Genomic DNA, 12,346 nt, shown 5'->3' on the forward strand with positions numbered 1-12,346 from the left:
GTGTGCTGGAGACATGGTGGAAATGGTGAGGTTAAGGGCCTGTACCTGCTAGATGTTTGCTAAGAACCACAGGCTCACCCACATCTTAGCAGTGTGGCTTTGGAGAAGTCACTGCTTGTGTCTGGTCATCTCACCTCGTGTAGCGGAGGCGTTGTCAAGTGGACCACTGGGCTCCTGCCTGACCCCTCCACATCCCCAGCTGTGTGACCTTCAACAAGTTAATTCCCTTCTCTGAGTTTTGTTTCTCTGCCTTGCTCTTTATTACTACATTCCTGGAGACTATTTCTTGCCACTCATAAGTGTCTGGGCAGGTGCTGTGAAGATGGCACGTGGGAGGCTGGAATGCAGTCAGTGTGATTGCTGTTACTCTCTTACCACCACTGTTGTTATTGTTACCACTCGCCCTCATTAGGTTGTGAAATCCTCACAGCACTTTGAAACCTAGCACTTGTTAGCTCATACTATACGGAGAGGAAAGATGGGAAGACTTCACTCCGGCGGCCATGCTTATCCAAAGCACCCCCACCCATCCCCAACCGTGCAGGACCAGTGAACCTCAAAATTGGAAGGAAAAGAAGACAGCGAGCTGGCCAGAGCAGGCATGGTGGGGTTGGCCCATTTCCAAATTGTTCTTTCTGAGGTTTTAGAAGGGCTCTTTACCTGGGCCTCAGTTTCCCATTTGGCTCAGCAGACAGCCTAAAGAAGGCTATTTCCGGAAGTCCCTGGAGTCTTGGTGTCCATGACATGGGTTTTGAAAGGTTGAAACTGAAGGAGAGTGGGGGAACTCTGGTCTGGCTCTCTGCTAGGAAGACGCTCAGAGACACGGGTCAGCAATCAGCCACGCATGGCCTCAAGCCAGGCAGCCTGACACCCGCTTCCTCCAGGAGTGCCTTCCTGGCTTCTGCCTGCTGCCAAGGAGGTTAGACTGTCCTTCAGGAAGGGGCAGTAGTTGGCTGGGCCTGGAGGAGGGGCCAGCATCTGAGTGGTCTGTTGCCATGGCAAATTGGTTTCTTTGACAGAACTTCAGGGGAGCAGCCCCATGGACCTTGATAACAGGGGCATAAGAAGGCACAGTCATCCCAGATCATTCCCATTCCTGAAATTGGCACTGGGATTCTGAGGTGATTAGAGGTGAGACCCAGGTCCCCACTTGCCAGGACTGAGTCATGGGCATCCCCCAGGGTCCCCGCCTCACCTCTGCCAGCCCTGCCTCCTCCTGCCTCCCTCTGAGAAAGCCATGACTCACAGTTAGCCAGTCATTTCATCTCCAGCCTGAAGGGAGGAGCTGAGCGAGGGCAGGAGGGTGTCCCAGCCCTCCCTCTAGTTCTACAGGCTGCTGACTGTAGGAGAGGGGAGCCGGAGCCTCCTGCCTCCTTCCAGACAGTGCACTTGCTAGCTCTCACTCTCTCACACACTCTTACCCACGAGAGACCCAGATGGGCAGATTCAGCCTTGGAGGTGAACCCTGAAAGCTGGGCCAGCTGTCTGGCTCCTTCTGCCTGGCACCAGGTACTGGACTAAGGGTGGCCAGTAGGTGGGAGGAGAGACGGCTGTTAAGAGGAGACTGTAGAAGGTAAGGGGATCCTGGGGGCGCGGGGACAACTCAGATGAGTACAACTGTGGGGGTGCCTCTAGCTTAGAGATGTGTATAAACTGAAAGCTGCCTAGAAAGGGGACAGGATCAGAAGGGACAGAACTTTTGGAACCATTTGTTATTGGGCCTTTGGAAAACCAAGGCTCGAGTGGTATGGTCTTGGGCTCAGCAGTGTGGCGTCTGTGCTGTGGGCCTTTTGATCTCTGTTCTCAGCCAGGGGGTGTGGCATACACCCATAATCACAGCATTTGGGGGAGGCAGAGGCAGGAGGCTCTCAAGTTCAAGGCCGGCCTTGTCCACAGAGATCTCTTCTCCTATTGGGACGTGGGGGAAGGGAGACTCTGAGAGGGCAGTCTGCTTGCCTGAGGTCACACAGCATGCAGAGATGGAGAGCCAGGCTCCAGAAGAGGGCACTATGGTGGACTGATCATGGTGCCCCTGAAGCTGGCCTCCCCTATAGCTTCCCTCAGGGACAGGACCCCCCCTCAGAGAACCAGGGTGGTCTAACAACCTGAAACCCAGGAAGGAAGGCCTGGTGCAGCATCTGGTCTGAACAGGAGGCACCTGGAGTGAGAGTCCCAGGAGTGAGGCTGAGGGGCCAAGAGCTCCTTACTACTAACCACAAGACCTCAGGGCCCCCAGCTGCTTGGGCCTGATAGGACCTTAGTCCCCCTTCGCTTGGTGTAGGAAATGGGGGCAGGGTTCCTGTCCTCCCCACTTTCCAACCAGCCATCTGGTGGTGACCGTTAGGGCCTCCAAGGGGCTCATTTTACTGAGGGGGTGGGGTGAGTAGAGGCAGAATCCCTCTTTTCCCCCTTCCCCTCTTGAATGGCTGTGCCGTGGGATGACTGACGTGAGTGAGGAAAATCGTAGGCCTCCTTCAGAAGGCCAGCGGAGGTGGCTTGTTGTAAGCATTCACTTGGTGCCTACTGAGTGCTCCCTACTGTCCTAGGGCACAGTGAGCAACAAGACAAATAAGGTCAGTTGGAACTCATAGGTGGCCCTCCTCTCTGCAGGCTCCCAGGAGCCAGAGACTGTGGGAAGCGGCAGCTCTGGTCATTGGGAGCTGCAGGCCGCTGAGGGGTCTCTAGAATGCAGGGCAGTCCCTGTGTGGCCATCCCTGCCCTCCTCAGAGACTGTATTAGCTTTGGGGGTCAGACTTTATCTCCCTTTGCTATTAGAGCCCCCGGAACTTGAGATATAGCTCACCTTGGTCAAAACCACTTCACCTGGGCCTCTCTCTGGCTTGTATGTGGCATCTCCATCCTGTTAGGGACAGTCTGGTGGGGAGGTGTGGTTGCAGAGGGAGATGAGTGGACCAGAAGTGATGGCAGGAGCTAGGGGTCTGTGAGGAAGGAGTGAGTCCAGCTCTGAACTAGGCAGAAGGGAAGGGGAGGGACTGTGTCTGAGAATGCATGGGTGGAATGTCCATGGCAGAGAACACAGTATGGGAAGAGTTTGGGGGAACAATGGAAGCTCGGAGGCATGGGGCCAGTAACAGTACTGCCACGTGACATGGGTCACTTCAGCATACTTGGTGTCACACCAGAGGGTCTCAGTCTACTGTGCAGGGGGAGCAGTGTTGAGAGGACTGGGCAGCAGGGTGGGAAGGACAGAGGAGTGTTATGGATCTGGCCTGGCTACTCAGCCCCTGACTGCTAGATTGAGCCTCACTCAGGCTTTTAGGGATGGCTTCCTGGCCAAGGAGAGAGAAGTGGAGGTGAGAGTCCAGCCACAAGGGCGGGAAGGGAAGAGAGCAAACAGAGCTGTGATAGGCAGTGTGTTCTTCGGTGATGGCCTGCTTAATAGGGATCCTACATGGCAAGGGTACGAGGCAACATGGGCAGGACAGCCATGAAGGGGCCACCGTAGATTATCTCCTATCTGGTGGATGCTTAACTCTCACTGGGATGTGGGGTGAACTTCTAGGCAGTAGGGGAAGGGAAGGGGCAGGGCCCTGAGAGGGGTGTTAGAGGTACTGGTGGGGAGTGTGATTGAGTAGGGCTTCATATGCCCATCCTGGTCCTCAGGGTGGCCCTGCCTTCTGACTCACATCAGATGGGGGCATCATGTGAGCGCACCCGGCAGCTGAGGGTGACCAGCCCCCAGGGACCTGGCAGATGGCAAATAGGGGGTGGGGCAGAGCTGGCACAAAGGGGCCTCTCAGATGCGGTGGGTGGAGCACTGGCAAGCTGTCCTTGCTCGGCTGAGAGCTTGTCCCTGCTCCAGGCTTTGAACCTCCAGCCCTGTCTGGAATTTCTGGGGGACCCTGGGGATCCTGTAGATTCTGAGGTAAGGTTGAGCTATTGAGGAGAAGGACTAAGGTTATCCTGCTGCTAACCACTGGTGTGCCTGGCGTGAGGTGGTCTGAGACACAGTTCTAGGCCCCAATGTATCCCAAGTTCCCCCCTGAGAGTCCAGCCTGGATTGGAAAAATCCTGAACGTTTCAATCTGGGCTCAGTGCTTACTTTAAAGACAAGAAATATGCACGAGGAGGCTTCCTCTACAAGGGATCTGAATCTTTGGGACTCCAGGTCCCACTGCTGCTCCCTCTGTCTCTCTTGGGATGCAAGGAGGTCTTCGTCTGGGCCCTAAGCTAGTTGTTGGGGGGCATAAGCTCACACCCTGCCACTGGTAAGCCCATGCATTTGGTGATGGGATGCAGGCAGGCTTGCTCAAAGAGACATTAGCGTGTACCTTTTTTGGTTGTGTGGGCTTGGACATGTGCCTCTATTTCCTCATCTTTAACCATATCCTCAGGGGGCTGCTCTGAGTGTGGCAGAGCTAGCACAAAAACGTTTAGACTAGCACTTGAATCATGGGGAGTTAGCATTTGTCTCTCTCTCTCCCATTGGACAGATGGGCATACCGAAGCCAGAGACGTCATGTTTTCTTATCTCCACTGCCTGTGGGGGAGCTGGACACTGAAACGAGTCAGCCTGCCCTGACTAGCCCGATCTGTGTGTCGGCAGAAAGGCTAGCATGCTTGGGCACCAGGCTTCTGGGCTGGCACTGACCTTGGCGATGTATGGAGTACAATTCCAGGCAGGCAATGATAAGAGCTCACTGGGAGATGCAGACAGAGCATCCAGCATCTGCAGGCAGTCCTTTCCACATTAATGGGAGATGGGCTGGGGATAAGGAGCCAGCTTTCCTAGAGCCAGCTCTGGTCCCCTGATGCATCCATGGTTCTGTGGCTAATAGTTTCAGCCTGCTTTCCCTGTTTCAGGGCCACTTTGACTCTAAAATGAGATAGAAGGCTGTCCTTACTGCCTCTTCATCCTGACCTTCTATCCTCAGGCCTCTTCCTTCCTTCCAGCAATATCTGCCTGGATTCTCAATTCCCATGACAGAAAGTGGGTGGGTACTAGACACTCATATTACACTGCCAAAGTGCACAGCTTCTCTGGGCTTCAGTTTCCTTGTCTGTGAATGGGAATAGCCAGACCTGTCTCTTGGAAAGGTTTGTTGCTGGAACACAGGGCAGCATTCGAGCCCTCAGGAAGCTCTGCTCAGGGGCTTGGGGGTGCTTGAGTTACAGCTAAGTTCAGATCCTCGAATGGTGACCTTGAACAAGAGGCCCTCTCCTCTCCTCTGCCCTCCTCCCCTCCTCTTCAGTCTTCCTCTCCTTTTTCTTTTTCATACAGGATATCACTATGTAGCCCAGGCTGCCCTCAAACTCATGATCCTCCTGCCTCAGCTTCCCAAGTGCCAAGATTACAAATATGTGCCACCATGTCTAACAAGTAACTTCCTTGCTCTGAATCGTATTTATAGTAAGGCAAGAATGAAGATACCTGAATCTCTAGAAGAGGCTATGGGAGATGAAGGGGGCAGTCACATGTTGCTGGGGCTCAGGAAGAGCAGGTCTCATCTGCCCCAGACCTTCTCTGTTTCCCAGTTGGCAGTGCCCTGGGATAGGTGCACAGGTAATTAGGAGTGTAGGCTCTGGGGCTGCCTGGTTCCATCTCAGTGCCAGAGCTGTGTGAATTTAGACAGGTGTGTTAACCACCCTGTCCCTTGTTTTCATTATTATTATTCTTATTTTGGTTTTTTGAGATTTCTCTGTGTATCCCTGGCTGTCCTGGAACTCACTCTATAGACCAGGCTGGCCTTGAACTCAGAGAGATCCGCCTGCCTCTGCCTCTTGAGTGCTGGGATTAAAAGCATGTGCCATTGCTACTCAATCTGTCTTTAGTTTTAAAACAGGAGTGAAAATGGTATCTTAAGAGGGTGGAGGGAACCATGAGATTTTTAAGTACATCGTTCCCAGTTCTGTAAGTGCTGTGCTGCTATTGATACCATTCTGGAACCTTCTCTGGAAAAATAGCAGAGACTTTATCCCAGAACAACAGTCTGCCCCTTATCAAAGATGTCATAGGAAGGCTCCACTCTGTAGACAGCCCACACCCTTACAAAACTCATTGAGAAGGTCTTGGTTGCTGCTCTGAGGATTGTCATGTCTGGGACTCCATCCTGCTTCCTAAAACCTGGGGTCTTACTGCCAAACTTGCCCTTGTTGTGTGTCACCTGAAAGCCAATCAGTTGTATTAAAGAGTCACTTCCTTTGAGGCTGTCTTCCTCAAGTTCCATCTGGGGTCCTCAAGTGCACAGAGCAGTAAGATGTAGACAGACAGATTCTCATGACCTCTCAAATGTTACTTGACTGCAAGAGAAAGCTTACAGTAGATTATTGCTTGTGTTCATTGACTCATAGCTGCTCAGTAGTAGTGGGAATGTAGCCCATTCTAACACAACTAAGGGCCATCAGATTTCCTGTGTTCTGCAGTCTTCAAAAGAGATGACTTCACAGTTAACACCACCGTCATTTATCTGAGGCTACTTTTTAGAATTTCAAGTGCAGGAGGAAAGGATGGCAGACCCCTTTGAAAAGGCATAGCAAGGGGAGGTGACATTTAGGCATTGCTTACTGTTAGATCTTGGCCCTGTTTGGCTGCTTTCCTGGGTTCAGAAGGGATGCCTGGGTTCCAGCCAGGCTGGTGCCCTGAGCAGCTCCCTCCAGCCACTCCTCTTTTGGAATGAGTTCCCTTGGTCCCCGGGGCCTGGGTTGAGAGGCCATCCCCAGATGATCCTATTTCTCAGGGCATGGTTCTATGTCTGGAAGCCTGGGTTTCTGACCTTGTGGTAGGTGACAACTGCCCCCGACCCACCTGTTTTGATGCTGACAAGTGTGAGGGGTGGACCTCCGAGGTTGGTCAGGCAGCTGAGTCATGCTGAACCTGGGCCTGATTCCCGACTGTTGTATCATCATCTGGGCAGGTGCCAAATGGCCTCAGCATCACTTCACTGCCCAAGGTCCTCATTCTGTCTTTGGTACTTCTGCTCCTCCAAGGCTTAATTTTTATCCACATTTCAGAGATGATGAAGCAGGTGTGTGTGTGTGGGGGGGGGTTCCCTGCACAGTTCATGGTGGCAGAGACCTGGTCACTTGTCTCTGGTCAAATTTGTTCCTGTTTTGTCACAATGTCTGTTCTCACTGGAGGTTGTGAGCACTCTATCCTTTCAAGTATTCAAGTTGCCAGAGAAGCCATGGAAGGGCCTTGAGGGGGTCATGAGGTCTTCACAGTTGTTCCAGGCATGCGTTTTCCCAACCTGGAGAGGTGGCACCAATGACCATGCCCTTTAGAGTGGTTAAGTGTTACCCAGAACATGGGTGATGTCTGTGGGTGACATAATGCTCCGCCATTACCTTGCTGGTCATTGTACCTAGCTCCACCATTGGTGCATCTGACTACACCTTCAGGGGTGTTTTCTAAGACAGCATGGGAGGAACTGGGAGTGAGCAAAGTTGTTTTGTACAGGAAGGGCACACAGCCACCTGCAGAGTCTGGGGCCTCTTGATCATCCTTATTCTATAGTCTTGAATCTGGGCAGGCAGGCAGGCAGGCTGCCCCTCTCCTCCTCCTCAACACCGGTTGTGATACCACCTGGCTGGAGTTGTGGGCAGTGGGCAGGGCAGTAAGGAACCTTCTTGCCAATACTTGTTCCATGCTCTTCTGGTCTCTGCCTCTTGTACATGTTTTGGATCTCTGATGGTAGGGTCTGACCTCTGAACCTGGCACAGGGTTCGTTAGTACCAGCTGTGATTGGGGAAGACAGTTGGCACTTCTCCCTGGAGACCTTGCCATGGGTGTCAGCATAAGCAGGTGTGCCACCTCTGTCCCCCTGCCAGGGGAACCAGAGTTCAAAGCTGCAGTAAATGTGATCTGTGAAGACAGGGGCTGTTCACACACCACGTGAGTGGAGAGGGGTGGTCTGGCCCAGTCCCTCAGCTGTGAGGCTCAGGGTTGTGCTGCAACCCTCTAAGCCTCCATTTCTACCTCTGCAGAGTGGCATGGTGAGCTAACACTCTGTTGTGGGGCTGCCAATGCAAGAGCAGGGGTGCTGCAATAGTACAATAGAGACGTGTGAACGGAGGAGTCACAGACTGAATTAGGGTCTAGTTTTACCAGCTCCATGACTCTGGGCAAACACCTTCTCTCCAAGCCTGTTTCTTCAGCTGCACAATGGGAAGGAGAATCACTCCCCACAGATGGCAGTGAGGTGTGGAGGCAGGGGCATGTCATGGGGCTCACAGGCACGTCCCTGTTGTGACCTAGTGTGTTCTTTGTGCCTAGTCCTAGTCTTCAGAGGCACCCACCCAGGGTTCCTATACCTCAGCACCTTCTTCCTCTTACTGATCCACCTCAGATTTCCTGCAGGAGCCCAGCAGGGAATGCGTCGTGAAAGTAATAGTACTGTGACCTCACTTTCTAAGTGAGACTTCTTTCTGGGCTCCCTAATCGCATGCCACAGGAGCAGGCCCTTGAGGAATACAGATTGGTAACATTGCCTGTATATGAAGAGAAAACCTGGGGCTTGGTTTCCATAGTTGCTAGTCAAATTTCAGATGTTATGTCATCCAGAAGCCTTTGGAGTGCCCGCCCCTGCTTCGCCCTCTCTCCATGAGGTGGGGTAGGAGTAAGAGAACCTGAGTGCTTCAGTACTTCTCAGAGATTTATTATGCTACTGTGTGTTGAAGGGGAAGTTAGCCTGGCGTTTCTGACCCTCTCAGCTCTCAGGCTGTTAGTGGTCTTGGGATCCCCCTGCACTGGCCCAACCCAAGGCAGAGGTGCCAACCCTCCTTCCCTGGTCAGAGGCTGGGGACAGCTCAGTGCTCTGCCCCTCCATCAGATACCTTTAGCCTGGATCTACAGTGTTAGGCATGAGCCTCAGCTCGTCTCATTTGCTCAACTAGGAGCACTGGGCACCTGCTGCGGTCCCCATGTTGTATCAGCAGGGATGTTAGATGTGTACAGCCAGCCAGCTGGACGGGCTGGAGAGATGCAGCTCAGGGACTTGAGTTTGAGTTCTAGCTCACTATCACCTGTCCCTCCAGGCGCAGGGGGACTTGATACCTCTGACTCCAAAGCACCCACGCTCACATGCACAGATACACAGAGAAACAAACGTGCATATACATATAACTGAAAAAACAGAGCAACAACCATCATAACTTTAAAGAGAAAAGACAGCAAATGCCACTGAAGAATAGTAAACAAGCTAATGGCAGGGCACTTCGGAGATGACCAAGAGCCTCCAGATAAAACCAGGTGACTAGAAACACAATGATGGGCACAGAAGACAATTCGAATTTGGGAGTCACAGATGGCATTTCAGGAGAAGGGGACATTTGAATGAAGGCCCAAGAAGGCCAGTCAGAGGGGAGGTCTTAGAAAGGACACACGGTGGTGAGGGGAAAGCGTGCACAAAGGCCCTGGGGTGAAGCTAGAGGTGCACTGGACTTGGTGACTGTGAGGAAGGCAGAGGCGGTAGAAGGTGGGACCGGAGTGGGGTCACTGGTTGACAGCTGTATTGCTCTGTGAGTCTTGGATATGTGACTTACATTTCTGATCCCCCTCCTCCCCTCAGCTCAGAGCATCCTAGAAGCTCATTGGGGAAAAGTCTGGTCTAACTCAGGCCGTGGTTTCTGAGCAGCAATTGGCCACATCAGGTTTCTGGTGGCTGAAAGTGGGTAGGAGGCACAGGAGCTGTAGATGGGAATGAGCCTGTGCCCTGCTTCTTGCTGTAGTGAGTGAGCACAATGAGTGTAAAGGACTGGGGTCCCTCCCCTTGGGTCCTCGGAGCCTTAGCATCCTGCCAGCTTCTTTGAGGTCCCAGGGTCTTTTGGTCCTACATGGCTACCTTCCCAGCTAGTAGGCCTTGGAGTTCTTTCTGGAGGCAGGGAAGGTGTCTCCACCCCCACCCCTACCCAGGACAGCAGCTCCTTTCTTTGCTTTCTTTTCCTCTTCCTCCAGGCCCAAAATAGAGCCTGAACAGTCCTAGACTCTGGCAGTGAGACAATAGTGGCCTCCTGACCGCAACAGCCTGCTGGCCTGGGTCCATGGGCTAGAGGCACTGGGCTAGCGTGCCCGAGGCTCCAAGTCCTGCTGCCTTTCCCAGGGCCTGTGCCAATCCTTCCACCTGAGGCGTGGGATCCCCTGGAGTTCCCACTGGTGCTTTGGGGAAGGGCTTGCCACCACTCAGCAGAGGCCTGGGACCCTGTGCCTCTGGGACCCTGAAGCTGGAGGCCTTTGCACACCTCTCCACTCTTACTCGTTTGTCCAAAGCTCAGGGCTCACCCTGAGTGTTGGATGTCTTTCCCTTTTTGACTCATTGGGTAGGAAGGCTCCACAGAGGGCAGAGCTGTGCCCACTCAGAAGGAAGCGAGCATCCTGTCCTGGAGATCAAATCAAGCTTGGATGTGCATGGTTTTGGTGACGGGACTACACAGGATAAGATGGGTGCTTAGAGGTGCTGACATCTGTTTTTGAGTTCTAGAACCTGCTCTTCACCAGTTAGGCAGCCTTGAGCAATCACATTCCCTCCCCAGTCTCTAGGGTCCTGTCTCAGCATGGGCTCAACCTGGTTCACCACACAGAGTGGTGGAAATGAGCTTCTTAAAACACCAGAGCCAGGTGCTCAGTGAAAGAGCCAGAAGCCTTGACTCTGTCCTGCTTTCTTCCTAGGCAAGTATAGAGGGGCCCAGAGGCTCTCACCCCAGCCAGGGAGCTCTGGGAAAAAGGCAGGAGGAGCTCAGAAAGGGGATTATGAGTGAGCTATGGCAATCTGGGAAGGCTTCTAGGAGGAGTTGGAGACTTGGAGTTTTCAGGGAAGAATGACATACACTCTGTTTACTGCAGCCAATGGTAGGGGACAGAGAATGCCAGCTTCCAGTAGTTATCATTTGGTTGAGGGTCTGGTTCCCAGTGTGTTCTAAAACTATTTGGTGTTAAAGTCGTCGCTGAGGGCCAGAAGTGGTGAGACACACCGTAATCCCAGTACTTGAGGCGGAAGCAGGAGGGTAGCAAGTTCAAGACTAGCCTGGACTACATTGCAAGACCTTCCCTCAAGCCTCTTACAACAAAACAAAACAACACAAAGACAAAACAGTGTGCTCTAACGGGAAGATTTCATACAAAAATCTTCCATTCTGCTTCTGTAGAGAGCTTGGGTGCTCTGGGGCTTTGAGGTCCTCTCAAGAGAGATGGCCTACGCTCTAGGTCCTGCTTTCTGGCACATGAACCCAACTTGTCCCTGCCAGTGCCTGCCTAGCTCAGGCAGCCTCAGGATAAAAGCACTCACACTCTGGTACATTCAAGTTAGAGAACCCGCGCTCTAAGCCAGGCAGTGACGCAGTCCATGCAGCTGCCAACGGTTGCCAGGGGAACGGTTGCCAGGGGCTGCTGTCACCTGCGCCCCTTCCTCCCCCTTGGCGCTGGAGGCCCGTCTTCTCAGCCCAGCTTCCCGCCTGCCCCCTTTGTTTGAAGCTCTAGTAAGGGGGTGGTGACTGTGGGGGGCAGTCTTCCATGCGACCTTCAGCCCCTTGCACTACGGGAGAGTGTCCCTTAATCCAGCCGTCTGCTGCCTGCAAACAGGGAGTCTTCGCCCACTCTTTTGCCTGGAGGAGGAAGCCAGGTAGATTTTTCACTCCCACCCTCTTTCATCTCCTTTCTCCCCCCACCCTTTGTACCATCTCCTTTTCTTCCTCCGCAGCCTCTTTCTTCATTTTCCTGTAACCCTGCACCCCCTCTTTCCTTGACACTGACATGTAGATAACGGTGGTGGGTTGCCAGGGACCCTGGGGGCATCGTAGCTGGTCCTCTAAGCAGTCAGGAGAACCACAGGAAGTGCTTGGGGGGTAGCCACATACTCCCTCCCTCTCTAGCTGAGCATTTTGAGTCAGCTGCAGCTGTGGTCACAGCACAGGTCTCAGAGAAGGGTTGGGAGAGATAATTGGACGAGGAGGGCTGGAAGCACCACAGCCTTGGGAAGAGCCATAGAGGAGCTGTGATCCATGGTCACCTGGGTAAGTTCATGCTGTCCCCTAACTGTAGCCTTGTGCAGATGGCAGCCAGTTTAACCCAAGGAGAGCATTTCACTGTCACTTCTAAATAGAGGCTCTCACTAGCAGGTAAGCTTTCCATCCGAGAGCCAGCCTCTTTTGGAGCTAGCCCGGATTCCCATGCAATCTGTACTCCTCACTGTGTGACCCTGACAGGTGACTTGACTTCCCAGGGACCTCATACTCATCTGTTTGGTGGGTCATGGTCCTTATCTCATGGGTTTTTAAGAAGATTAGAAGCCAGTCCTGGTGGCTCAGGCTTGTAATCTGAACACTTGGGAGGCTGAGGTGGGAGGATTATAAATTCATTGCCAGGCTGGCTACATAGAGAGACACCATCTCAAAA

General features: G+C 53.0%; 1 protein-coding gene across 8 annotated transcripts in view; it reads left to right on the forward strand.

Moving 5' to 3' along the window:
- Positions 1–1,257: 1,257 nt before the first annotated feature.
- Adgrg1 (adhesion G protein-coupled receptor G1) overlaps positions 1,258–12,346 on the forward strand; it is a 29,617-nt gene continuing 18,528 nt past the window's right edge. Inside the window, exon 1 of one of the 8 annotated variants that reach the window (XM_027405676.1) lies at positions 1,258–1,573. The gene's annotated coding sequence lies outside the window, so the exon portion shown is untranslated. Of the gene's footprint in view, positions 1,574–3,756; positions 3,887–11,819; positions 11,965–12,346 lie in introns of those variants that run through there. The other 7 variants (XM_027405675.1, XM_027405680.2, XM_027405679.2 and 4 more) reach the window with 7 other exon arrangements.

This window comes from Cricetulus griseus, chromosome 3, assembly GCF_003668045.3.
Source record: "Cricetulus griseus strain 17A/GY chromosome 3, alternate assembly CriGri-PICRH-1.0, whole genome shotgun sequence".
Taxonomy (NCBI): Eukaryota; Metazoa; Chordata; class Mammalia; order Rodentia; family Cricetidae; genus Cricetulus; species Cricetulus griseus.